Raw genomic sequence first — 27676 nt, 5'->3', positions numbered from 1 at the left:
ACACCCTTGTCTGGAGGTGAGGAATGAAGAGTTTTCCCCCCCAACTTTTGAGGGTTGTGGCCCTGCTCAGCAGCCAGATCCCAGACCCACTCTCCCAATGGATGAGGTGAAATCAGGTCATTTAAAATGCTAATCAGCCCTTAGATTCATTCATCCCACTTCCATCAACTTATCCTTTGACCTCACATGTAACTCAAGGGCAAGTACACGGAAAAGAATGTTCCTTGCACTATAAATGTTTGCAATAGCAAAAGACTACAAATACCTAAACAAAAATGATGGAGATGGATCTGTAAGTGTTGATGTGAATAACCTAAATATATATATTAGATCCTTCACTTGGGTCCTTCCAAAATCCTTCACATGGCCTCAGCCTTCACATCTCAGCCTCCTGGAGCAGCCTCCTCCTGGCTAGGTTAGGGTTCCCCTGGCCCCACCACCGTGAAAGACTCCTATTAGCATCTGAGACTGTCCTAAGGTGAGCCCACTTACAATGATTTGTTCAATGCTGATCATCCCTTTGTGGAGTAAGGGAGTTTGTCCAGGCCCCTCATTATTCTTTAGCACGGGCCAGGCACATAGGACACACGTGAGCATGGCTGCCAAACGACAGAATGGATAAAGGAACAGATGACCCTCAACGGAAGATGTATACATTTTTAAAAGCTGAGCAAATACAGCATTGCCTGAGGAGCCCATTTCTTGCATTCATCCGCACCATCACACACACACCTGTCCATGTCATGGGCCCCAGATTCCAGCACAACCCCCTCCCCCGCCCCGCCGTCCAAAAGTCTATCCCTTCTCCTTAAGGACCATCATTCATGGGATACTATCGCTCCAAGTGTGGAAAAGTCTTGTGACCTGGTACAGTGCACCCAGGATCATCTCTCTTTCTGGAAAAGATGGATTTTCCCACGGGAAGCAGCTGACGTCCACATGAGGGAGTAGGAGGGCAGGAAGGCAGGTCCCAGGGTTGCACCTTCATCACACAAATGGAAGTGGCTAGAGGGAGAGCCAGAACATCTGTCCTCTGGGGAAAGCAGCGGGCCAGGGGCTCTGCAATACGAGCAGGCAGGTGTGTAAGCTGGCAGCTGAGTGGTGGGACCCGGCTGTGCAGGGCAGAGGGGTGGTGAGGCTTCCTGAGTGTGGGTGATTGAGGATGGGCTCAGAGGGAGGAGGCCTGCAGGGCCAGCTCCAGGGCAACTGGAATATTCCTGCCCCTTCCTAATTCTTCTGGGCCTTTCCCCACATACTCATGAAACAGCTGCTTCCTGAGAACCGACTCTGTGCCAGCCTCTGGTCTAGGCACTGGGGATACAACAGTGAGCAAGCACAGCTGATCCATGCCCTCATGGAGCTGACACTCGGGTTGGAAGGGCCAACTGGAATGATCCGGTAGCTGAGATTTATTGAGTGCTTACTACTCTGTGCCAGGTGCCATGCTAAGCACTTGATTTGCATTTCCTCATCAGATCCTTACAGAAGTCCCATTAGGTGGCAGCTATCCCATTTTACAGATGAGGAAACTGAGGTTGAGGGGTTAAATAACTTGTCCAAGTTTCCCCCAGCAGCAGCCCTCATCCTCCCTCCAAGATCCAGGTCATTCGAGCCTCTCAGTGCTCCCCAGTCACCCCCACTGTAGCATATATGGTTGGGCTTTCCAGCTTATGGTCTGTCTGTCTTCCCTTCCCAGACTCTGAGCCCCCTGAAGTAGGGACTAGCGTCTAGAACGGCACCCAGCATATACCAGCTGCCCAACAAACCACGAGTGAGCAAACTTGTCAAAGCTGGCGCCTGGCTCAGTGCCTGGCAGGCTGTCAGCGTGAGTTTGCAGAATGATGGGCAGAGCCATGCTCCTCACACCCTGTGGAGTGTGAGGCCGTCTGTCTCTCTGGAAGGGTGAGATTCAAAGCTGAGTCTGCAGAGCAAAAGGGATTGAAATCCTGACTTTCTGCCCTCTTGTCTCTTGGCTGAGAGTTGCCTGTGTCTGATGATGCGAGGGAAGCAGAAGGAGCTGGGACCAGGAGTCCTGGGTTCTAGTCCTTTCTGCATGTCTACCATGCTGTGTAACCTTGTAGGAGTGACTTAACTTCTCTGGGCCTCAGTTTCTTTACCTGTAGGATGAATAACCTGCACATAAGGTCGCTGTGAGGAATAATATCTAGGACATGGTAAGTGTTCATTAACTACAAGAGAGGTGAAAAGGCAGGGGTGGGTGGGGGGAGTTGCCCACACTGTCCTCTCCCTTCTGAGTCTTTAGTAAGATTATAAGTTCGGCTGCCTTGATGATGAGCTCCTGCACCTTCTCCTCCCCTCCCTTGCAAGCATTGTTTGTATTTTTGAGTTGCCATCCCAGTCCCCTCCCCCCCCTGAATAATACAGGGTTCCTAAGAACCTTCCCAGCACTGCCCTAAAAGGAAGAAGCGATGGTGAAAACTCTGACATGAAACACAAGGCAGGCTGGCGGCGCCTTCTCCCTGTCCCAGCAGGCTGCCCTTCGCTTCAGCTCTGGAAGCCCAGCAGATGCTGGGCAGGCAGGTGAGGGAGGTTTAGAGGTCCCAAGGGGAATGTGGGAGGTCCTCAGACCCAGGAGGTGGGAGAGGGCCACAGGGGCCAGGAGGTCACAGGGTCACCAGGGAGGAAGATGGGGTAAGGATGGGGGTCACCTGGCAAAGCTCCCGGCAGAGGCCCTCTGTAAGAACTGGGTCTGTGACATCTGTCAACACTAGTCAAACCTTTGTGCTACTCCCTCCCAAAACCCAGGATGCACCCTTGCTTAGCTCATGGGAAGAATGAAACATCGTTTCCTTCTCTTGGCAGATGCTGCCTCCCAGGGGAGTACTCGATACATTTTCTCCCCTGCCATCCAGCAAGTGATGTGACAGCCAAAGGAAAAGGGGTGATGCCAGCCAAGGTCCCATTTCCAGGGCACTAGGGCCAATGGGGAAGAAGGCCAGAAGCATGCCAGCCCAGCTCTGCCGGGATGTAGCAGGGGTGGGACAGCTCCCCGTGGCCCAGTCATCCCCAGTGCTCAGCTCTGGAGCCCCCCCCCTGGAGCCCTGCCCTGACCATCAGCCTCACGCTGACCATCTCCCTTCCCCCATCACTTCCATTCTTAGCATCCTGCTTTATTTCCTTCCTGGATGGAAATGTACTGGTTTCTTGCCTAATTCAGCCACTGCTGTGTAGGTTCCATGAGAGGAGAGCTTCGTCCGTCTGTTCCACCTCTGTACTCTGTGCCCAGAATCCCTGAGCCCTACTCTGTGTGTCCCAGGCACAGAGCAGGTACTCCAGAAGACTTGTGGAATAAATGGATCCTTTACCAAAGCATCCGGCCCAGCGGGAGGTGCTCACTCAGATTCTAAGTTGATGGGATATATGAAGAAGAAAAAGCGCTTGTTCCCTAGACGAGCCATGTCTGTGCTATGATTGTGCCCTATGGGTGTGTGCGCTCTGAGTATACGCCCCAGGGTGTACTACAGGCAAATACTACGAGTGCGTCCTATGGGCAAAACTTCACACTTGGGGCTTCACATACATCAGTCTCTCTCTCTCTCTTTTAAAAGATTTTACTTATTGACAGAGAGAGCAAGCACAAGGAGGGGGAGCAGCAGAGGGAGAGGGAGAAGCAGTGGGGAGTCTGATGTGGGGCTCGATCCCAGGACCCCAGGACCACGACCCGAGCTGAAGGCAGACACTTAACGACTGAACCACCTGGGCGCCCCTACATACATCAGTCTCTTGAATTATCACTAACAATCTGGGATGTCATTTTGAGGATGAAGAAACGAAGCCCTGGGGCTTTCAGTTCAAGCCTCTACAGCGATGTGCTAATGATGGGAGGGCAGGAAACCACCAAGGGTATCCCAGACAAATCTGAGTGAGGGAATACTGAAAAGAAAGTGGGCTGGGCTAAGGCCCCAACTCTAGGCACCGGCCTCTCTACCTTCCTCTCCCCTCGGGGGCCTTTCTAGCCAGGCCTCCCTCCCGCCCCGCGAGGGGGCCCTCACTAGACAACAGTTTTCTACTTGGAGGCCTCCCAGCCTGCCCCTGCCTCCCCTAAGGGAAGGTGGGGTCCCAGAGTCTGCTGGGAATGGAGCTCTGATAAGGGACAGGCCCTGCCAGACATTGCATCAGGCAGCAAAACTCCACTCCCCTCACTTGCTGGGGCCCAGAGCACAGTGGGGGCTGGGCCTCAGCGGGAGTAGGCCCTGCTCCCACCGCTGTTCCATCAGAGGAAGAGCCAGGACGAGAAGAGGAGCTGAGAGAGGGCAAGAGTCCGGATGGGGGGCTCTGTGGGAAGCTCAGTGTCTGATAGAAGAGTAAATGCCTAGGGGCTGTTGGACAAACCAGTGAGTGAAGGAAGAAGAGTGAGGAAGTGAATGAGTATCTGGCTGATGGTCCCCTGCGCAGCTCGGGGCCGTCCTTATTCCTCAAGCTTGCTCACATTCCAGCACTCCAGCTTCCTCTCCCAAGAACAAACCCCTCTAGGACCTCCTTATGGGCATGTGCCCAGCCTCAGCCAAGACAGAGACATTGGAGAAGCAGCCAAAGGTAAAGGTGTGTCTCACCTGAGCGGCAATGGACATCCAAGAGCTTGTGAGAAGCTGTGGGCCACCGCCACGAGGTGGACCACAGGGCTGAGGGCCAGCCTGGTGAGGACGGGGCTGCCACAGACTCTCAGGGCATCAGCTCCGCCTGGGACAGACCCAGGCTGCCCCTCAGCCCTGTTTTGCTCTGTGGGAATGCGGGGGAACACACTCTCTACCCCCATTTGAGAGTCACTTTATCAGGGCTGGCTCAGTCCTATGAGCAAAACATCCTGTGTAAATCCCAGAGCCAACAGGTGCATGAAATACAGGGCCCCAGAGAATAGTCCCAGGCCTTCCTGTCAGCGAAGGCACTTCCAGCACCTCTCACACTGAACCTGGGGCCCTCGGCCAGGTCGAAGCTGACCCCAACTCTGGGCTTTGCCCAGTCAGGGCCCGAAGTGGAAGCTGGTGTCCAGGACGTCCAAAAGAAATGTGGACTGTATACCACCCCGTGGGCCCTGAAAAAACATGGCTCTTGGGACGCCTGGGTGGCTCAGTCGGTTGAGCGTCTGCCTTCAGCTCAGGTCATGATCCCAGGGTCCTGGGATCGAGTCCGGCATCAGGCTCCTTCTCCCTCTGCCTCTGTCTCTGTCTCTGTCTCTCATGAATAAATAAATAAAATCTTTAAAAAACAAAAAACAAAAAACATGGCTCTTGTCCTAACACTGCAGAATGTCAGCACTTGGAAATTTTCTTACCGACCCTTCCTCATTTTTTATCTATAGAAATTCAGGCTCCGAGAGACCAAGGCATCCCAGTGGATGGAGACAAAACTCCAACTACTACGTGGGTCTCCTGTCTCCCAGGTTAGTGATGGCCCTGCCCCCCTTATCACTCTGACTCTCATAGCTTAGCCCACTTAAGAAGCTTCATTACAGGGCTGGCAAATACATGGCGCATACCACCACCACTCAGCAGTCCTGTGCCCGGAGCAGACATCACTAATCAGTCAATGTCCTCTCTTCAGCTGAGACTGGGATGTAGCCTCATAAACCTCATTGCAGCACCAATCCATTAGCCTTGTCCTGTGAGATAAAACTGATTTGCCCTCCCAACTTTACAGGATCCTTACTGGCTACCGAATGAAATTCCTCGCCACCTCTTAGTCTGACATTCTACAGTCTGACCTCACCCTGCAATGCCAGCCCCAACTCTTACATAAACCCTCCATTCAAGCACATGTGCTTTGTACGCCCATCCTCCAAGCCTTTCATTTAGCCCATGAGGCCCTTTACTGAACAAAACACTGCAGATTATAATTCATGGCGAAGGTTACTAAGAACAGTGAAGGCATCAAACATTGAGACCCCTCCCTCCAAAACTGTGTTTTGAAAACAACTGCAACTGATGCAAGGTTCTTATAGCCCCCCTCCCCCATGTGGCATGTGTTTTCCTGAATGAGAGTGGAGGTGGAGTTACGGAGAGCTTAGGAAATTGCACAGAACTTCTGCCAATCCATTCCATACCACAGCTGGCAAAGATCTTTACACGGCTAATTTTATATTATTACTCACATGCCTTTATATATTTTTATGAATAAGAGCCAAAACTTAAAAAAAAGTCTCAGGGCTTCCCCACAAAATGTTTTTTGGGCTCTGGGAAAATCTGGGCAAGCCCCTGGAGTGTGTCTTTTTTTTTTTTTTTAAAGATTTTTTTATTTGACCGAGAGAGACAGTGAGAGAGGGAACACAAGTAGGGGGAGTGGGAGAGGGAGAAGCAGGCTTCCCGCTGAGCAGGGAGCCCGATGCAGGGCTCGATCCCAGGACCCTGGGATCATGACCTGAGCTGAAGGCAGACGCTTAACAACTGAGCCACCCAGGTGCCCCTGGAGTGTGTCTTGAGTGTGAATGTAGCAGAAGTAGGTTGAGGCCAGTTGCCTAAGGAAAGCGTATAAGGGTAAATCGAAATGATAACATGATGCCCATCAGATTGAAAGACAACATCTTCTGTGATCTACTGTGCAGGTAACGTTAGGGAGAAACGACTGGCAGGCTGGCAAACACTCGGTGCTCATCAAGTGCCCGCACGCCCTCCGCCTTCCCCAGCCTGTGGAGGCATATGACCGGGTGCGGGTCAGGGAGATGTGGGTGGAAGTGACGTGAGCCGTTTTGAGGCCTGGTCCTCCAGATGATCCCACATGTTCCTCAGGCCCTCTCTTCTCTCGTTGTGGCCGCACTGGAGACCACAGGTTCCGGCTGGCTCAGTCCAGATCCCGAGCTGCTGACAGGAGAGCCCCCCCACATGCGTCAGAGGTGGTGCAAGGGCAAAATAAGCCTTTGTTGGGCGAAGCTACTGAGATTTGGGGGTCTGTAACTGCAGCATGGCCTGTTCCGTCCTAACTAAAACACGGGATCCTCTTGTCATGCTGATGGGAGTGTCCTTTTTGAAGGACAGTTTGGCAAAACCATCCCAATTCTAAGTATGCATGCTCTTTAACCCAGCAATTGTAGATACACTAGCAAAGTCACAATAAGGCCACACACAACAGGAAACCATGCACGACTGCAAAAGGCCGAAAATAATCTAAATGTCTGTTAAGAGGCACAAACATAAAAACCCAAACAAAAAACTAGTTAGATAGATGATGGCACATTTGTCAGTGCAGTACTCTGCAGTGGTTAAAAAGAAAGAGGCAGCTCTGTATGGGCTGATGGGAAATGCTGTTCAAGACATGAGTGATACAAACAAGGGACAAGAGTATGCAAAGTCTACTAACATCTGTGTAAAATCAAGGTGGACACACACACATGCTGGTACACAGACTACCTCTAGAGAGGAAAACAAGAAATTGGCAAGAGTGGTTGAGGGGAACTGGGAAACGGGTGGGAATGGGGACCCATTTTTCACATACACCTTCTTGTATTGTTTGAATTTGTTATCATGTTTATTTAATACTCTTTCCAAAGAAAAGGAAGTGGTTATAGGGGAGCCTGGGTCGCTCAGTCAGTTGAGCATCCAATTCTTGGTTTCAGCTCAGGTCATGATCTCAGGGTTGTGGGATCCGGCCCCACATTGGGCTCAGGCTTAGCAGGGAGTCTGCTTGAGATTCGCCCTCTGCCCCTCCCCCTGCTCACACTCTCCCCCTCTCTCAAATAAATCAATCTTTTTTTTAAAAGGAAGTGGCTATAAAGTAAACTAGAATAAAAAGAGTATATGGAGTTGTGCTCTAATCCATTGCCCTGTATACAGTTAGTGCTTACTGTTTACTTGAATGACCAAGTCTGCCTAAGAAGCTTTGTGATAAACAGCCCAGCACAAGAGGGAGCTTGACAAAGATGGTGACTGTACCAGGTTTCCAGCATCTTGACCCAAAGAACGCGCTTAAGCTGTAGACAGCAAACAATCCTCAACCCATGAGCCGAAGCCAATAGATTGGTATTGACTGCCTAGAGCACTGTGAGAAGACTGAAGTCAAGCTTGTTTTCTGAGAGAAAAGAATGTTGTGTTTGATTAGTGATGTCTGCCATGTGTGTAGGATGGGGAAGGGTCAACACATGCGTCACATATTGGCCATTCTTACTTTAGGGGGAGCAGCCTAAGAAGGCTAGGAATCTCTGGGCCATGGAACTCTTTCCTTCCCTCATTCCTCATGTGCCCTATTATTTCCATTTTGGTCACGCTCATTATTACAAAATTCTGTGCTCATTTGTGGGCTTTTGTTAGTTTGATTGGCCTGCCACCATTCAACCAGAAATGTGTGTAAGTATGTATACGTGCATATGGGTGCATCAGAGGTGAACATGTTCAGGAGAAGCCAGTGGCAGCTGTGGGGGGACCGGGGGTGCCTTTCAATATGGTCACACAGCTTTCCCATCTTGTTTTGCACCTTTGTGAAGATTAACTCTACTACAGCATTTCTGGGATCGCTGGGTAGGAAAAAGCTCTCAATGCATAAGCCCAGGATCCCCTTCCTGCGCTATCCTACTTACTGACCGTCCTCAGGAGATTCCACACCTTTCTGTGCTTGGAGTACTACACACAACTTGGATGAATGTCAGGGGTATTGAGTGAAAAAAGCCAGTCTCCAAAGATTACAGGCTGCATGACCCCATTTATATAAAATTCTAGCAATGACAAAATTGTAAAGACAGAAGCACAGATCAGTACTGTCAGGAGCTAAGGAAGGCGTGGGGGCGGGAGGGAAGTGGTTACAGCTATAAAAGGGCACCATGAGGGAGCTCTGTGGTGCTCTATCTTGACTGTGTCAGTCAGTGTGGGTGCCCTGGCTGTGACCTTGGACCAGAGTTTTGTTAAGATGTTACCACAAGGGTTAAGCGACTGCCTTTGGCTCAGGTCATGATCCTGGAGTCCCAGGATCGAGTCCCGCATCGGGCTTCCTGCTCGGCAGGGAGCCTGCTTCTGCCTCTGACCCTCCCCCCTCTCATGTGCTCTCTGTCTCATTCTCTCGGTCTCAAATAAATAAATAAAATCTTAAAAAAAAAAAAAAAAAGATGTTACCACAAGGGTAACTGGGTAATGGGTGCATAGGGTCTTTCTGTATTATTTCCCAAAACTGCATGTGTATCTATAATTATCTCAAAACTGAAAGCATTTACAAATTGGGGATGACGGACTGCACTTGCCATGATGAGCACTGGGTGATGTATGGAATTATAGAATCACCATATTGTACACCGGAAACGAATATAACACTGTATGTTAGCTCACTGGAATTAAAAGAAAAACTTAAAAAATGTACAGAGTTTAACTGAAAAGAGAAGGAAGGGAAACTGGCTCTTAACACAGAGGCGGGGTTGAAAGAGGACTTTGGAAATACAGCTGGAGGTAGGTAGTTAAGACTGAGCAGAAATGGCCTTCCTGGGGCAGAAGACTGAACTAGTTGAATCCAAACTGGACCCCTGAGTTTGGCTTTCTGTAGAACCATGAACTGGCCATGCCCCTGGGATCTACTCATGTGCAAGGATAAGCTTGGGGGCTTTTTGTGGGGGAGGCTGAGTGAGGATGAGGAAGCCCCATCCTCACAGCAGGGGAAAGAGAAAGGGGACGGGACTTGACGGACCCACATGGTTTGCCCCCCGCCCCCCACCCCCACATCAGCTGGAAGGCCTGGCATGGGCTCCAAGTAGGAGAGACGCTGGGAGGAGGCACAGGGTCCATGTGAGGCCACGCAAGACTCGGTTTGTGAACAGTGCTGCCACCAGGCCCAGAGACCCCGGAGAGAGCTCAGCAGGTCGGCCAGGCGTGGCCTTGGCAATGGTGAGAACCTGGGACCTCTGGGTTATCTCTGAACTGCTCCAGGGACTTGCCAAGGGGTGGAGCAAGGTTCAGGCTGCTTCTGGGCCACCGTGCAGCTCCCAGGCAAGAAGGAGCAGGAGGAGGGTTTGAACAAAGGGGGAACTTGAAAAGTTAGAAGTCTGGGGGAAGTACCTAGCGAGCCTCTGGATGATAAAAGCTTGCGCAGGACAAGTCAACTCATTTGCAGAGTACTTGCCCTGGTCCATGGAGGGACCGAGGCACTGGCAGCAGAGGGAGGGAGAGACACAGTCCCTGCCCTAGGGGAGCGAACAATGACCGAGCTAACAAGGACCGTGATGAACGAGGTACTTCCAAGCACTTCACACACTGTAAATGTTATTTGGTCCACAACACAACCCAGTGAGGAAGGTGGAGCAGTACCCTCCTAGCTACTAACCACCACCCCCACCTAGGGCAAGGAGAGGCCAAACACCTGCCCTCGGGCACAATGTAGAGCTGGGTTTTGAACCCAGTCAGTCGGCTCCACGGTTCAGGAACACAGTATCAGCGAGCAGGAGGGTTATAGACCTCTGCTGGTCTCACACGCCTCAAAGAGACACACGTGACCTCACACGCAAGGTTCTTGGCGTCTGGGAAGAAACGCCCTTTGAAGGCACAAGGCCACTGCCGGCCTCCCAGGAAATGGGAGCTTGCTGGCTGGCCGAGATAAGCAGCTGCTGCTGGCTGCGGGTGACAGTGAGCAGAATGCTGCTCCTGCCCAAGCCTGTGGCTGGCGTGTGGCCGTGGGCCAGATCCCAGGGGCAGAGTGGCCCTGAGAGCGTGATGACAGGCGGCAGAGGAGATGCGGGACAGTGCCCGCGGGCTCCGCTCTTCCAGAATCGAGTTCAAATGTGGCATTCCACTTGGGGACAACCCGGCCCACCCCAGCTTTCCTCCGCCTGCCCAGCCCACCCCCACATCCTCCTCTCTCCGCGGATTGGGCCCCACCATTAACAAAGGACACAGGAAAAGAAGGCGGCGGGGCGGAGGTGGGGCGCTTCAGACCTACGTCTGTCTGTCTGTCAGGCTGCAAGGAGGGGCAGTGCGGTGGGGTGGAGGAGCACTCCGAGTGAGGGATTCTTCCTGCTCCAGCTCTGCCACTCATGAGCTGTGTGACCCCAGCTGACTGCCTCACCTCTCTGTGCCACATCTGTAAAGCAGAGTTAGCAACAGCCCTGTATTCCTTCCCTGTAGCCGTGGTAACACACCACCGTCAACTCGGTGGCTTAAAACAACATGTATTTATTACCTGAAGAGTTCTGCAAGTCAGAAGTCCAAGATCAGTTTGGACTAAAATCGAGGTGTCCACAGGCTTGCGTTCCTTCTAGAGGCCCTAGGGGGAGAATCTGCTTCCTTGACCTTTGCAGCTTAGTTTCTAGAGGCTGCCTGCTTTCCATGGCTCATGGCCCCCTCATCCATCTTCCAAGCTAGCAATGGCTGGTTGAGTCTCTTTCTTCAGGCATCATTCTTCCTCTTCTGTCGTCAAATCCTCCTCCTCTCGGGACAAGTATACTGACGTTGGGCCCACTGGATCATCCGGGGTAATCTTCCTATCTCAAAATCCTTCACTTAGTTCCACTGCAAAGTCCCTTGACCTTGGGAAGTAACACATCCACAGGTGTGGGGGGTGCGTGTGTAGACATCTTCGGGGAGCCAGTATTCAGCCTCCCACAAGCACCTCCCTCATGAAATGGGGACTTACCAGTTCCGTGCTCAGCAAGCACAATGTTTAACCAATAGGAGGCCCAGGAGGCTTAACCCCCAGCTGTGAATGAGAATCCCTTTGAGAGCTTTTACAAAATATCAGGGCCTGCGGTTCACTCCCCAATAGATGTTTGTTGAATTACATGGAACTGAATCACTCCTGGGGCCTCGAACTGCCCCTGGGATGGGACAGGAGGGGTGAGTGGGTTTCTCACTGTTGCTTCAGGGCCTGAAGAATGAGGTTCTGTCGGCAGAGGCCAAGGACTGGGATCAACTTCACACCCAGAAATGGCTGCCTGGGGGAGGGGCGCTTGGAGTCCTTCCTCCTCCCCTAAGTCCAGTCAAGGGGGGCCGCCCTGGGCAGAATCCAGTCATCAACGGGCCATTGTTAGTGGAACAGAGGAGCTCTGTGCCCATTTAACACTTCCCTCCCTCACGAGGTTGCTCCCAGCTGAGGGTTGGCTTCTAGAGGACTGCAAGGCTGGGGAGGAGGCCCCACGGCTATGAAGGGGGAGGATGAGGAGTGGGGGCTGAGAGTTCCCTGGCTGGAGGAGCAGAGGCAACTTAAAACATAGGCGAGCCCGGGTCTGCTGCACGCGCTCAGCTGCCATGCCAGGAAGAGGTTCCAGGGAAAGCTGGGGATCCAGGGACAGCCAATGAAACCCAGCAGACCCCAACCAGAGTGAGGGAAACAGCTTTCCCCATGGGGTGGTCATGCTTGACTTGTCTTCTTCCCTTTAAAAAACCAGAAGAGGTGAAATCTCCATGGTAAATGGCACCTTTCATTGCCTATAGAGGAACGGTGTTTTCAAAAGGGCCGGGAGGGTTTTATGTTCTGTGGGTTTGGGACTTAAGAGGCAGGTATTCAACCAGGGTTGGGCATAAATGTCCCTTTGCTTCCCAGACCTTTTCTGCATTCGGCACTGGAGACATAGTGTGAACTGGATTTCAGGAGAGTGGTGTTTAAAGATCCTGAAGAAAGTGCCTGACCGACGCCCTCAAAATGTCAGAGACCCAAATTCTTGTGTTAGCCATCAGCGATTCTCATCTGTTGAATAAAGCAAATCCTCTGGAAGTGTCTGGCGGGAAGTACAGTGCTTTAAAAAACAATCTAGGAAGGTCAGATCTCAGAGTGAGGTCCGGGGCCAGCAGCAGGCAGGAGCACCTGGGAGCTTGGTGGAAATGCATATTCTCAGGCCCCTCCGCAGACCTCTTCAACCAGAATCTCAGGGGGGTGGGCACAGCAAGCTGCCAACAAGCTCTCCAGGTGAGTCTGGTGTAAAGTTTGAAAATCAGTCTTCCAGAGCAATATTTTTCAAACTCCAGCTTGCAATCAATTTGGTAGGTCGACGAGCTTTTTTTTTTTTTTTTATAAAGTTCAACAGAATGGTATAGAACTGAAAATATCAGTGTGTGTAATGTGTGATGAAGATACATATGGGCTTCATAAGACTTTTGTTTCAGTTCCAGGTATCTTTGTCTGTGGTTTTGGTCCAAAGATTGAAAACCACTGTTCTGGAGCTGGTATGTACCGACTTCAACCGGCTCCCCTTTTGTAACTGGTCTGTATCAGGAGGTTTTAAAGAGCAGAGTGTATGGGTCCTCCCCCCACCACAATGCCCTCATGGACACGGGGAACAAATGAGAGGGGCTGCTTTGGGGCACACAGCCTTCTTAGAACGCTGGCCTAAAAGTTAAACTCAACTGTGCATTTTCCCGTGTTTATAAAACTTTCTGCCTCTCTACCGCCCCCTCTTCTATGTATATATGTGCACGAAATAACTAACTGGTTACATCTGGGCGGTGGAACTGAGGAGTGAGTTGTTGCTTTCTTCTCTGTTATTTGTCCATTTTACTTGAATTTTGCATAATAAGCATCTATCACTACTATAAAAACTGTAAAGTCATTACTTAAAAAAAAAAAAAACAAAGCTGAGGGTTCATTTCTGGGTGGAAATAGAAGAAAAGGCATTTCCACAGGAGGGCAGGCAGCCATTAGCCCAGGGGCCAAGCTGCCTAAGAGGCCATCGGGCCTGGCCAAAGTCTGCCCTAAGGCTGAGCCCAAACCCCACGTGTCCCCAGAGCCCTCCCTGATCCAGCCCGAGGCCATAACCAGTCTCCCAGAGGAACAGCACTGCCCACCTCCCCCCCCCCCCCCCCCCCCCCCCCCCCCCCCCCCGGGAACCCCCCTCCCCCCCCCCCCCCCCCCCCCCATCTGTCGCCCTTTCCTCCTTAGGAAGCCCTTTTGCTCCTCCTGGTCCTCAGGCCAGCCCTGTGCCCAGCCTGGATTCTTACCACCACGATCACCTTCATTCTCCAGATGAGAGAGTAAGGTTCAGAGAAGCTAAGCAACCTGCCCAAGGTCACCCAGTCGGAGATGCAAGGCCGAGACGTGAAGGGCAGGGTCTGCTGACATCAAATCTCCAGCACATTGCTCTCCTGGCACTATTTCTTTCTCTGACTTGCCCCATTCTTAGGAATTAGAGTTACCATTTGCTATACAGCACCACATATATATGCCAGGAAAGAAGGAGGGAAGAAGGGAAGGAGGCAGAGGAAGGGAGGGAAGGGGGGGTGGGGGGGGGAGGAGCAGGGGAGGCCCAGGTCACACTCAGTCTCACCAGGGAAGGCAGTGGAGAAGGGTGGACCTGTCTGTGTGAGCCCCCACACCTAGGGGACTCTGAACCTGCAGTCAGTTTGGCTAAGAGGCAGTATGTCCGGTCAGATCACCAGCGTGGAGCCCTGACCCCACAGGCCACAGCTGCAGGCCCCAGCCCAGCCAGACAAGAGGGGAAAATGGAGAAGAGGCAGCTGGGAATGCAGGAGAATGCCACCCTTGGAAGCTGAAGCTAAGGGGCCATGCTGGGGCTGCAGGGGCTGAGGGATGTGGGGGCCTTTGTGTCTCGTGGGTGGAGGCCAAGGTGACTGCTGAGGGGGCTGGGATGTGGCAGCCAGCACAGCCTGGGAGGGAGCACTCACTGGCTTAGCAATGACCCCGGGCACCATTTAGCACAGGGCTGGGCCCTGGCCCCTCCTCGCGGCTGGGGCGGCTGGGGCGGGCGGAGCTGGCATCCCGCGCTTGCAGACGGGGCTGAGGAAGCTGGCACTTGGCCCCTCTCTTGACTCACACTCCTTTTCCAGGTCCGGCCCACCAACAACAGAACAGGCGCCCCCAAACCCCTGTGCTCCTTCCAGAGAGGTGAGTTTCACCCCAAATGACACACTAACTGTCCAGGCAGCTACTCTCCAGCTTGTGCCTTTTACCTTAATCCATTTGTACCTTTCCAATTGTGTACCATGGGCATATATTACTTAATTTGTAAAATTTAGTCAAACTAAAAAAAAAAAAAATTAAAAGCAGGTATTAGTTTTCTACCTATAGAAGTAGAGGCAAAGTTCTTTTGAGATGAGACTCTCCTTTTGGAAGTCATTTTAACAGGCCTTTGAATTTAAGCTGAGGCAAAGCCGGAAAGGAAAATCTGGAGGCAATGAGAAGCAAAACTGCCCCTACAGTCAAACTAACAGTCTACTTTCCCTGCAAGAAAAGCGACAACTCTCCAGAAATTATTCCTATAGTAGTTGAGGGGAGTAACTGGTTTGGGTCCCCTCCCTTCTGAGTGTGGGGGGATAGCCACCCCTGAAGCCTGGGGACTTCTGGGGGCTAAGGGGGGACAGGGTCAGGAGGAGCCACCCTGCAGACTATGGAACCCTGGGGGATCCCCACATATCTGTGGAGAGGGCACCTGGAGTTAGGCTAACCTGGGGCTTGGGCACTAAAAAGGGGATGAGAGACCCCTGAGAATCCGGCACCTGTCCATTGAGTCACATGCCGGGTAATCACCTAAGCCAGGTATCTTGTGGAGGCCCTTTGTTTCCAGGCCAGGCCCACTAAGGTGGGGCTGGCTCTGGGGGGGGGAGAAGGGCCCAGCCCAGAAGCCTGAGGAGGGCCCCTACGGCTTCAAAAGTGCTCCTGGAAAAATGGTAACTCAGCTCAAGGGAAATCAGAGCTTTTCTCTCACCCCAGAGGGTCATTCTCACGGCAACACGGCAACACGGCGACCCAGTGACTGCAGACCGAATCGGAAATGCAAGCCTGAGAACAGAGCTGGCCTTACCCGGTGTCAGAGGGGAGACTAGCTCCTACCTCCTCCTGTCCTTGCAGAGAGAAGACTAAACAGTCTCGGTTTCTCCCCTTTCAGGCCAGAGGAGTTCAGGTGAGCCAGAAAACCTCGATAAGCCTCAGTGTCCTCACCTGGAAGATGGGGCTAACCATGCCTCCCTCGTGAGGTTGTGGAGGGTGAGGGCACCATTTAGCACAGGGCTGGGCCCTGGCCCCTCCTCGCGGCTGGGGCGGCTGGGGCGGGCGGAGCTGGCATCCTGCGCTTGCAGACGGGGCTGAGGAAGCTGGCACTTGGCCCCTCTCTTGACTCACACTCCTTTTCCAGGTCCGGCCCACCAACAACAGAACGGGCGCCCCCAAACCCCTGTGCTCCTTCCAGAGAGGTGAGTTTCACCCCAAATGGCCACATCAGCAGGGTCTGCATGGCCAAGAAGCTGGGGGCTCTCTGCCACCTCCTTGGAGATCCACCATCTTCAAGAAACTCTGGGGAGTGATTCACACTGAAAAATGAAAACTCTCCTGGCACTTCCTGTCTGCACCACACCATTTGGCAGGCATAGGTTCATACACCCTAGCTCCTACAACTCTCTGGTGGTTTCATTTTGCAGCTGGATCGTGGAGCACAGGCACAGCAATAGTTGGACAGCTGAGGATTTGAATTTGGCTGTGTGACCTTGGACAAGTCACCTAACCTCTCTGGGCCTCAGCGTTGGCATCTGTAAATGGGTACCTTATGCAATCAGACTGATGCAAATAAATCACCCAGCCTGAGAATGCTTAGTACATAAAGAGCTCTCAGGTACTCAACTGTACCTACCAGGAAGGCAGAGGCCTTTGGGACCTGGCATAGTGCTGGGCACATAGCTCACCCAGGCTTTACTTTTTCAAAGTGATTCCAACACTGGAATGCCCAGAATTCCAATCAGAGGCCTGGCAAGGATGTACCTTTGGAAGTTCTTCATGCCTATCACCACTTCCAGAAGCTCTGCCACAGCTGAGCTTATGAGTAAGGGGTGTGGTGGGGACCCCAGGCAGGGAAGGGAACTCTGGCAAGGTAGAAAACAGCAGCCGGGAAGGAGAAACCAGGACAGGAAGCCAGAAAGCTGCCATGGCCCTGCTCCCCCGGGGTGGGGGGGTCCCTAGCAGGACTTTGGGCACACGGTCACCAGGGGCCCACAGAGGGCAGACCGGCAGGTAGGCAGCAGACAGTGAGGCTCAGTGATGTCAGGCTTTCCCAGAATGACTCAGTGGTGCGCCTGGCTGTGAATGGTGAGCTGTGTGTTATGGTCTCAAGGGCTCCCTGTCTCCGTGCCCTCCGGGCTGGCATGGATCTCTCCTTCCCCGTCCCCTCCTGCCCTCCCTGCCCCAGGGGCCCATGACTACAGCATCCGGGTGCCGCTTCGGGCTGTGACCCCCATGGTACTGTCATGTCTCTCCAATCTCCACACGGACAGACCGAACTGCCAGGGAGACTTGGATTTCATTACTGCCCCCCACTGCTCCTGGTTGAGTGATCCAGGGTGGGTTAACTGCCTCTCCGAACCTCAGTTTCCTCATCTGGAAAATGGACACATGGCTAACAACCCTGCTGGGCTGTATGGGGCTTACTTAGTGAGACGGTCTATAACTACCTGGCACACAGCAGGCGCTTAGCAAATGGAAAGTATGGCATTCAAGAACCTTGACACGACCTCAATTGACATTTCTAGCTGCGTTTATTTAAAAAATAAGAATAGGGCGCCTGGGTGGCTCAGTTGTTAAGCGTCTGCCTTCGGCTCAGGTCATGATCCCAGGGTCCTGGGATCGAGTCCCACATCGGGCTCCCTGTTCGGCGGGAAGCCTGCTTCTCCCTCTCCCACTCCCCCTGCTTGTGTTCCTGCTCTCGCTGTGTCTCTCTCTGTCACATAAATAAATAAAAAATCTTAATAAATAAATAAATAAATAAATAAATAAAAAATAAGAATAGTAGCTCATTCTTCTTGATGCTTACGGTATATGAGGCACTGCTCCGAACACTTGTCTAGGGACACATTTTCTTCTTCTATCACCCCCATGTGGTGGGTACTGTTAGCATCTCCATTTTACAGATGAGAAAACTGAGGCACAGGGGGATGAAGCACCTTGGCCACAGTCACACAGCAGGTGAGGAGCAGGGCTCCCTCTCCTTGCAAGCAGCCCACCTCTAGAGTCTGCACACTGCAACCACAGCTCCATCCTGCCTCATCTCCGATCTTCATGCACCCTACAAATTACACTTCGCCCTTCTCTGCATTCCAGCTGAGCCTTCCCACCCTGTGCCTTTGCCCAGTCTCCCTCCCTGCACCTGCATGCCCACCTCGTCCATGAAGCCCTCCCCCTGTCCTCCCTCATGTCCACCTGTGTGGGCTCATCACAGCTGGACTCAAAGGTAGTTATCTGTGCCCACATCTCCTCTCCCTTTCTAGCCTGGGGGCACCTTCTGCTACCCCTAGGACACCCTGTGCAGTGTCAGGCATGAGCAGGCATGCAGTACCTGGACAGGCGAGGCCCGGGCTGAAGCACCTCATGTGTGCTCCCTGGGTGGTGGGGAGGACAATCGAGCACTCGGGGGCCCCACTACTTCTGCAAGAACGGCTCAAGGGCTGTAGCTGGAACCAGCCCCCCGAGGCAGCCTGCCAGCTGGGCTTCCTTCTCCCTGCTCAGGGGAAAGGACTCGGCCACAGGGGCAAGTCTGAACCCTGGAGGGGCTGGACGGGCTGGACAGACATCCTTCCATAAGGGGACAGGACTGAGAACCACTTGCTGATGGGGTTGAGCAGTAGGGCCCAGAGTGCAACCACCCCCCGGCCCACCTAATTCAAAGGGGCCTCTCAGAAGGTTTCGGGCCCATTGTCAGGACCCCAGCCCAGCGCATAGGATAATGACTGAGACAGGTCACGTGCCCAGGGTCCCACTCTCCTGTTTCCACCCAGTCCCACACAAAGCCTCTGGTCCACATCAGCTGCCTCCTCCAACTCACCACGACTCCCCTCCCACCGCCGCCCCCCACCCACACTCTGACTGCTCCCTAATGGGAGCATCCCGTCCTGGGAGGATGGACACTATCCTATCCTACATGGCGAAGCTTCATGTCACATCCATCACTCTCAGTTCCATAGTCAGGTGGGGACTCACTGGGCGTGTGGACGCACTGGGGACACCAAGGGGAGCAAGGCAGACACTGTCCTTCCTCACAGAGCTCACTACCCACAGGAGACCACAGACCACGAAAGCAGCAATGGCCATGCAGCGCGGTGAAGTGTGACGAGGGGGACGCGCAGGCAGCCACAGGGAGGGCTGCTGACCTAGGCTTCCAGAGGGGACACCCAAGCGGAGGCCAGAGGCTGAATGGGAGCTGGCCACAAGAAAAGCAGGAAGGAGAGGCTGGAGAGGCTACAGAGAGCTGGATGCCTGTGTCTGAGGAATGAGGACAGCTTGGACCAGGGAACAGCAAGGACAAGGTGAGGGCTGGGGAAGGGGAGGCTGGGCCATACGATCCACCTGGAAGATCACAGGGCCCGTGGAAGCCACCGGCATCCCGAGCAGCTGGGCACCATCCCCGGGGCGGGGCTTCTGTCTTGCTGGGACACCCCGATCTGCTAGCTCCTCCTCGCTAGTTTAAAACCCTTCTCCTGACACAGCTGTTGGCAGCCCAGGTCACTGCCAAGGGGAAGCAGCGATGGGCAGATGGCCGGCCTTGCAGAAGAGGCCGTGGTACCATCAGGAATGCCCTGTGCGGGTCAGCCTGGGGGTGGGCCGGGGGCTCGAACCTCCACCCGCAGTGCCCTCACAGGGCTGTGGCGACCCCGGAAGCCAGCCTCCCCAGAGCCGCCGAGCCACAAAGCAGCGGCCCGGCCAGCGATGGAGGGACTGTCCTCTTGGGCCTCAGGCACGGCGGCACGCTCGCGCACAGGGCAGGGCCCCGGGGCGCGACAGGGCTCTGCACGCCCGAGCTGGGCGACGCGGGCAACCTCTCCGGCCTGTGGGCTTCGGTGTGCCTGACTGCAGAACGGCAATCACGAGCTGCCTCCCTCACGAGCTTCCTGTGAGGACCGAGCGAGCGCGGGCCCGGAGGGTGTGAGGGGCCCAGTCCCCGCACGTGCTTCCTGTGTACCTGACCGCTGGGCACCTGGGGGATCCCCACATATCCTGCAGACGCAGGAGGAGCCGGGCCGAGAGGAAAACAAGACTGGGGGCCCCACCTTCCGGGTCAGGGGTGTTTCGGTTCTTCATTGCACTCCCCCCCCCCCCCCCCCCAGGAGGCTGACTTCCCCTTCCTCACAGGTGCTAGGTTTCTATCTCGGGCCTCTTCAGGTACATCTGTCCCTGACCCTGCAGCGACAGGCCCCAGGCCGCATCCAGAGCAGAGGCAGGTGCCCGCGGCCCGGCGTCATGCAAATTGTGAAATGTCGTGCTGGAAATTGGTGCAGTCCCAGTGGAGGGCGGGGGGTGGGGTGGGGGGCGGCCCAGTTTGTTTTCAAAATATTTCCTCAGATAGCACTGCTTTGGCTCTGACCCCCCTAGCACTTTCCAGAATCCTGCAGATGGTGCGGCAGCTGGAGGGGAAGGGAGAAAAGGAAAGTGGGGAAGAGAGCCGAGGAGGCCCGGGGCCACACGTCAGGTGGCTGTGTGGGCTTGCGCCCGCGCTCGGCGTGTATGAACAGGCATGCACGCACATAGAAGGGAAGCAGTTCCGCCGGGAGAGGGGGGCTTTCAAACGGCGAAGCTGGGGAGCCTTCTGAACCAGAACTTCCCTCAGAAGCCCAATGTATACAGCAGACAAGGCGGGGAGAGGCCCGGAGCCTCCTCCCATCAGGCCTCTGCGGGGTCCCCATTGAACTCTGGGGCTCCGTGGAACCTAGTTTGAAAACCGCTGCTGCTAAAGCAATTCCCGCCCTTCCTGGGGGCGGGGGGAAGTAACAACACTTTTAAAATAATGAGCTTTCTGAGGGAAGATGAAATTATTTTCCTAATAATTCTAATTTAGGTCTAGTACAGCAAATGGCACACATTCTGAGAATCAGGGCTCAGAAAGTACAAAGCGACTGATTCCACTCACCGACAAGTTTGTGGGTGCCTCTCTGAGAAGTCTTGTGAACCTGAATCTGAGTATCTGGGCAGAGGGTGTGTGGTGAATAATACTTGTAACACTGGCCTAGTTCTACGTACAGGCACATTTCTCAACTCCTCACAGATACTGCTTCACTGACAGCCCTATTACCTATGACCTAGTACGATTAAGAAACTAAGGCCCAGAGAGGTTAAATAACTTGCCCAAGGTCACACAGCTACTAAGCAGGACTGCGAGCATTCCAGCTTCAGGATATGTGCCCTTAACCGTTACGTAATTTGCCTTTTGGAATGAGTATGTCCCTGTGTTTGTGTATCTGTGTGTGCATGCACGCACTCATGCCTACAAATGTTTTGGTATATAATGTGCCCAGCTGTTTACTGAAATATTTGTGTGGGAGGGACACATCTGAGTGTGTGTGTGTGTGTGTGTGTATTTCAGCCCATGATGATGTAATGGTCTGTGAGTACGCGGGTATGCACCTCTCTCCCCCCAGGGCTACAAGTTATGGAGCCCACCCCCAAGTTCTCTCTCGGCAGCCTGGTAGCAGCATGACAAACAGGCTCCCTGGCCGGGGGGCAGGACCCAGGGCCTCCCGGCAGTGCCTGCTCCCCAGATCCCAGAGGTTTCGGTTTGCCCACCCAGCTCGGTACAGTCACATACAATGGAGAGGCCCCCCAGCCACTCTCTGGGTCCCAGTCGGGAACTCCTCCCACGCAGAGCTCTGGTTCTCCCTTCTCACTAGGCACTGCTGGGGTTTAGAGTGGCTCGACTAAATGCACTGAAGTTATTAAGCTATCACAAATTTGCTTCCTACCCTATAGACAGAGCAACTCTCAACCGTGCTAGAGCTCCTTGAAACCTTTGGTGTGAACTTACACCACCAGCACCCTAAGCTGATATGGCCTAATCTGCTATGACTCCGGCCAAAAGCAAAGAACCTTGACATTCCAGTTAGTCCCGAGAGCCCTTCAAGGTAAATGTACAGGTTGTGAGGGTTTCTTCACATGTGAGCCCCACTTTGTGTGTGGGGAGGGGGACACGAAAGGGGAAAATTAGCTTTGGTCCATCCACTCTAAACGGACGTTTAAGATGCAAAACTTCATCAGGTGCCACACTGGAAAAAGCCCCACCATTCTCCACCATCAAAGTCCAACTCACCAACTGGGAGACCACCCTCTGCCTCGCTGAGTGGGGCCAAAGCCGGGAGGCTTGCTCAGGTGGAGCAGGGCTGAGCCGGCACTCTAGGTGGACTTTCCTCCCTCATGTTCCTCCTGGTCCCAGCAGCCAGCGTGCCAACCTCCCGCAGCACAAGGACAGGCCAGCAGTCCGGTCCTGTGTGTTCCCTGACTTTTGAGGCTCCGAAAGCCAAGGAGGAGGGGTTGGACAGGGGAGAGGGGAGGGAGTAGGGGAGCCGGTAAAAGCAGCCAGTGAGCCAGGTGTAACCATGGGAGGTCAACACAGAGCTTCCCGGGGCTGGCCTCCAGGATGGCTGTTTACTTATGGTATTCAGGAGACGCTCAACTGGGAACTGGCTTATTTATTTTCCACACTTTCCTCCAAATCCTTTTCAGAGAGTCCTCTAGAACCCCAGTGATAAATTTCTCAGGGCCCAGAGAAACCCACAGTCCTTCAGCACACAGCCATCTTTGTGGAGCAGGGGGAGGGGGGGGCGGGGGAAATGTGGAGGGGAGAGGCAAGAGGGGGAGGAATGAGGGGGTGCAGTTGCTGGTGGTTGGGGTCTCCCGTGGCCTGCCTGCCCCCTCTCTCCATGGTGGTGGATAAGGGTGGGGGGAGCAACCAGCCAGATCCGGGGCAATGGGGCCAAAGACTGAGCGTGTCCACCTCCAAGCACAGAACAAACTGTCCAGCTGGCCGGGGACTGCCCCACACCCAGCCGTGGAAGCCTCATGCTCAGGCAGAACAAGCAGCATTCTATCATCTATTTAGTCATCAGAGAAGAAGAGATGACATTTATTTCTTTCTTCTGTTTAAGGAATGAAACGCAGAGCTATTTTCCTCCTGCATGACTTCATGACAGGCAGAGACCTCTGTGAGCGTTTCCTCATGGCTAGGATTCCCTTGGCTCCGCTGCTTTATGACTTCCCAGCAGGCCAGAGACCCCTCCCTAGGCTTCACCCATCACCTGACAACGGTCCTAAGTACTTCCCTGTCTCAGACGCTGGGAGGGAGCCAGGGTGCAAAGATAAGCAGCCCCTGTCCCTCGGGTGGGGCAGCTTTTCCCCACACCCAGTCTCCCAACTTCCATCCTGGACAGCATGCCCACTCTGCAGTGGAGGCAAGAGAGGGTTCCAATACCTACAGCTCAGCTCTGTCAAGGCTCTCGAAACTCACCCACATGGGCTTCCTGGGGAAGGTGGGCAGGGGCCAGCCAGCTAGTGCTCATCCTCTGCTCCTTATTTAAGACTGCCAGTTTTTCCTGGGGCGCCTGGGTGGCTCAGTCGGTTGAGCGACTGCCTTCGGCTCAGGTCATGATCCCGGAGTCCCGGGATCGAGTCCCGCATCGGGCTCCCTGCTTGGCGGGGAGTCTGCTTCTCCCTCTGACCCTCCCCCCTCTCATGTGCTCTCTCTCTCTCATTCTCTCTGTCAAATAATAAATAAAATCTTAAAAAAAAAAAAAAAGATTAAAAAAAAAGACTGCCAGTTTTTCCTGTATATGGACACCTTGGGCAGAGATGGGGGTGGGCAGAGCCGTGAGAAGCACCCCTCTCAGCCCTTATGGGGTATAGAGTACCAACCAGACTGAGAACACAGCCGTCCCTAAGTGCCTGCAGGGCTGCCTGGAGGCAGCATAGCCTGCAGTTCCCTAGGTTCGTGATCTTGGGCATCCACCGCACCTCTCTGAGCCCCCTGTCCTCATCTGTAAAGTAGGGATGATAACCACTGTCCCTCTGTGGGGCATGTGGGGGAAAGCATTCGCTAGGGACCACCAGGTGAGCCATGTGTCATCTTCCCCCACCCCAGCTCTGCCCACCCATCTCTCTTGGGGACCAGAAACCACCTCAGGGCATCTGGCAGGTGTGGGAAGGATAGCCACCAGGCAGGAGGTGGCAGGGGAGGGCTGGTTATCCCAGATTTCCACTCTGGTGAGGGCCGAAGAAAGAAAGGAATAGAGTAATCCATTTGAGAATGTTTGCCTGGCCATTTCTCCCAAACCCAAACTTATGCCTTGTATGGTCGTAAGTGGCAGCTTTGTCCCCACTTCTCGGATAAGCAGCGAATCATCTCTCACTGGAATTACTGCACTATCTCCCTCAATACTTCCAAATCTCCATCATTTCCCGACTCCAGTCCTACACGGAAGGTTCTAGCAGCCTGGAGCCACCCAGACTTTGATTTCCCATGGCCCACGGTGTAACCCAGTCTGGGCAGAGTGTGTGGAAAAAGGACTGCAGTCAGAGGCCCCAGGACCATGTTAGTGTTAGTAAGTAGCTTCTTTGTTGCCATGGAGAACCAGTAGGGACCGTAGAGACAACCTGGCATGGTGGAGAGAGCATGAGTTCCAGAGTCAGACTGTTCATGTTCAAATCCCCAGCTTTGTTCCTCATTAGTGTGTGCCTTTGAAAAAGTTACTTAACTTTTCTGAGCCTCAGTTTCTTAATCTGCAAAAGAGCGATAAAACGCTAACTTCATAGGGATGTAGGGCTTAATGAGATAATGTACGTAGAGCTCTTGATTCCCAGAAGACACAGGGCGGGAAGGTGATATGGGGAAGGGACTGGCTGCAGCAGTCCCCCTGAAATCAGAGATGGCCAAGTCCAGGTCACTCCCTCTCTCATCTGGGGCCACAGTTCTCGTGCTGCCCACATACTTTGCTAATTTCAGCACTGAGACCATTTCGAAGCTTGAAATGCAGACTGAACCTAGTCACAAAGGGGCAGGGGAATGACACATTTCCTTGTGATTCCATGGCCAGGTTGTCCCATATCCTTGCACACTCTCAATCCCTCACCAACAGGGAATCACTCCCAAAACTGCTTCTGATCCCAGTTCCAGGAACATGAGATGTTTCGGCTCCTCTGGGAAACACATTCCAGCTGACACAGAGGAAACCACCGGATGCTCAGTACAAGGACTGTGACTACCCCTCCACCTGCTGCCACTATAGAGCCAAGCCCCTGCTGGAGGACATAGCCCCTAGACCCTTCATGAGACCCATCTCCAGCCAGGCCAACAGGAGCCACCAAGAAACACAAACACCATCCCCTGCTTAGCCAGATGTAGACATAGGAGACTTTCCTGCTGCCCCTCTTAGGGGAGCACAGGCCAATGGTGAGATTCAAGTCCCCAGTGCCAGCCCACATGGCACCCTGGAACATGCTGCTTGGGCCACTTCTCCAGACAAATCAGGCAGGGCTTCCTGGAACCATTCAGGGCCCCCTCCTCTGCAGGAAGGCCAATTCCAACCCAGCGGAGGCCACCAGGCTTGGCTCATAGTAAGTCCTTAGCAAATATTAATTGTTGGTGCCATTAATCATCAAACAACTACTTGCTGAGTACCCACCATATGCCAAGCACTGGTCTAGGTCCAGGACAATCCCTGAAATACCCTGGGGCCACAGCACACCAGGGCATCTGAAAGCAAACACAGCTTCAGGTGCCTGAAAATAAATAGGGCTCCCGCACAGCCCTGGTTTCTCCGTGACCTCGGGAGTCTTAGACATCCCCCACCCCCGTGAACACACACACATATACGGCTGGAATCTCCTCCGCTGGTCCTCCTGGAAGTCCCTCCGAGGAAGCACATCCGCTGGGGGGGGGGGGGGGGGGGGAGGGGTTTGTGTGCTTTCCTCCAGGCCCTGTCACTGCCACCCCACAGCTGTCCCGCGCAGCGCAGCATCGGCCTGCAGCCTTTTCTACTCTGCTCACGGAGCCCAGCACGCCGGGTCCGAGTTTATGAATCACTCCCTCCTCTCTCCCGGCCTCGCCTCCGGAAGGGCTGCGCACACCCAGACACATCACCAAGACACCGAGTTTCCACACCAGACTCGCTCCTGATGAACCCCGAGATCCGACTGCAGTATTCGCTTTCCCCTCCCCACTTCTAGCCTCGGGGTGCCGGCCACGACTTTCAAAGACAAGACAGCCCTTCCCCGGCCCATCGCGCTTTGGGAGCTCCTCACTGGGGGGCTGCAGGGGCAGCAGACAAAGACCGTGGATTTATTTGAGGGCAGGAGGGCATGCTTGGTCTAAAGATCCAAACCCCGGCGCCCCCGGAACTGTAAATTTCGGCCTGCTGCTCGTGCGGGGTCGGCGTGGCTGTGCTCCCAGCGAGTGCGCGGTGTGTCTGTGGCTTGAATGATGATGAGCTGCGAGTACCTGGCAGCTGTGAATCTGAGCGCGGGTTAGGTCTGGGGGTCGCGGGTGCCTGCGTGGAGTTTTCCCCGGGCCGGGAACTACCTCTCCCACGCTCCGTTTCGCCCCCTCTTCCTCCAAAGTTTGGCGGGCCGCCCGGACAGGGGAGGTTGCGGGGCGCACGGCTGGGCGGCCTTGCCCGGGCCTCAGAGGCGGTTCCGGGACGCCGGCGCCCTACTTACCCCTGCCGCCAAGCCTCCTCCGGCGGGGGCGGATCCGACTGTCCGCGTCTGCGGTCCGGCGCCAGCAGCATCCGCTCGCAACTTTGCCCTCTGCGCAGAACGCGTCAGAAGCGGCTCGGCGGTTCTGATCCCCCGCGGCCAGGGCTCTGCGCCCTCCCCGGAGGCGGTGGCGGCGGCGGCGGCGGGGAAGGAGGGAGGGAGGCGCGGCCCGGCCCGGCCGGTTCGCACGCCGAGCGGGAAGCGGCGCCAGGCGGGCGCCGTCCTGCGCAGCGAGCCAGCGAGCGAGCGAGCGAGCGAGCGGTCCTGCCTGGCGCCCTCCCCGCTCGGGCCCGAGCCGGCGAGCGGCCGGCGGCGGCGGCGGCGGATTCCTGAATCGCGTCCAAGGCGCCCGGGGAGCCCTCCTCCTCCTCCTCCTCTCCTTCCTCACCCCACCCAGCTCCCAGCCCAGTGCGCCCGGCAACTTGGGAACCGTTGGCGAAGTTGGCGCAGCTCGGGCTACGCGCCGGCCGGGCCTCTAGGTGGAAGGAGGGGAGGAGAGGGAGGAGCTGAGGGGGGAGGGAGGGGGGAAGGAGGGGGCCCGCCCCCGCCCCCGGGGAGCCGCGCGCTCCAGGACCCCTCCGTGGGCCTTTGTTCCGGGCGCTGCACCTCCGCCCGCCTTCCCCGGGGGCTCGCTGGGGGGCCGCTGGGATCCCCCACCCCCTCCCAGAGAGGCTGCGCGGAGCTCCCGGCCCCGGGGTGGTTAGGTGGGGGGAGAGGCGGCGTGGAGATAGATCCTCGCGGCCTCGCCCTGCCAGAGCCTCCCAAGCCATTACCGGCCTGCCATCCTATCTCTTCCCCGAGAGATCCCTCTGGCTGCGCTGGTTCTCGGCCCCGGGGCGGGGTGGGGGTCCAAATGATGGTCCCCTGGGCTTTCAAAGACCACAGCACACCCTCTCTGGGCGGTCACAGGTCACCCACCCACCTTACCGCCTTCTCGGGCCTCCAGTCAAGAGTTCCCTTAGTGGGACACCTGGGAAGCCAGAAGGAAGTGGGGTCCCCGCGCACCAGCCAGGGCGGCTTCGCGTTATCTTCCCACCCTTCTGGGCAGCTGGCGTCTCCGGCGGAGGGTGGGGTGAGTGCTGCTGGCCGAGGAGTGGGGACCGGTTGCCTCCCACACGTGGGGCAGCGTCCAGCTAGGCAGCGCCGGCTCGTGGGTGCAAGGCCAACTTCACCAGCAGCGTGGTGAAGTGCTGGGAATTGAAAGAGACTCCCTGTTCGCTGTCCGAATCCTGTGGTGTCCTGGGCTCTGGGGCTTTGATTTGGGCTTGAGGCTTTTCTTCTCCGTCTTTTCAGCACTTAGCGCCATAAGCTAATT

At 54.8% G+C, this 27676-nt stretch overlaps 1 protein-coding gene across 8 annotated transcripts in view; it reads right to left on the bottom strand.

Annotated features, from left to right (window-relative positions):
- The window catches only part of CHST3 (carbohydrate sulfotransferase 3), a 35008-nt gene extending 7612 nt beyond the window's left edge, over positions 1-27396 (bottom strand). For 5 of the 8 annotated variants that reach the window (XR_004682118.1, XR_004682119.1, XR_004682117.1 and 2 more), the window contains exon 1: positions 26323-26728. The gene's annotated coding sequence lies outside the window, so the exon portion shown is untranslated. Of the gene's footprint in view, positions 1-492; positions 711-864; positions 1091-26322; positions 26729-27288 lie in introns of those variants that run through there. The other 3 variants (XM_035021178.1, XM_035021185.1, XM_035021193.1) reach the window with 3 other exon arrangements.
- Between the last annotated feature and the right edge of the window lie 280 nt (positions 27397-27676).

Source organism: Mirounga leonina, unplaced genomic scaffold (assembly GCF_011800145.1).
Source record: "Mirounga leonina isolate KUSES-001 unplaced genomic scaffold, KU_Mleo_1.0 Mir_114, whole genome shotgun sequence".
Lineage (NCBI taxonomy): Eukaryota > Metazoa > Chordata > Mammalia > Carnivora > Phocidae > Mirounga > Mirounga leonina.
This window is presented reverse-complemented; position numbering and strand designations above follow the sequence as displayed.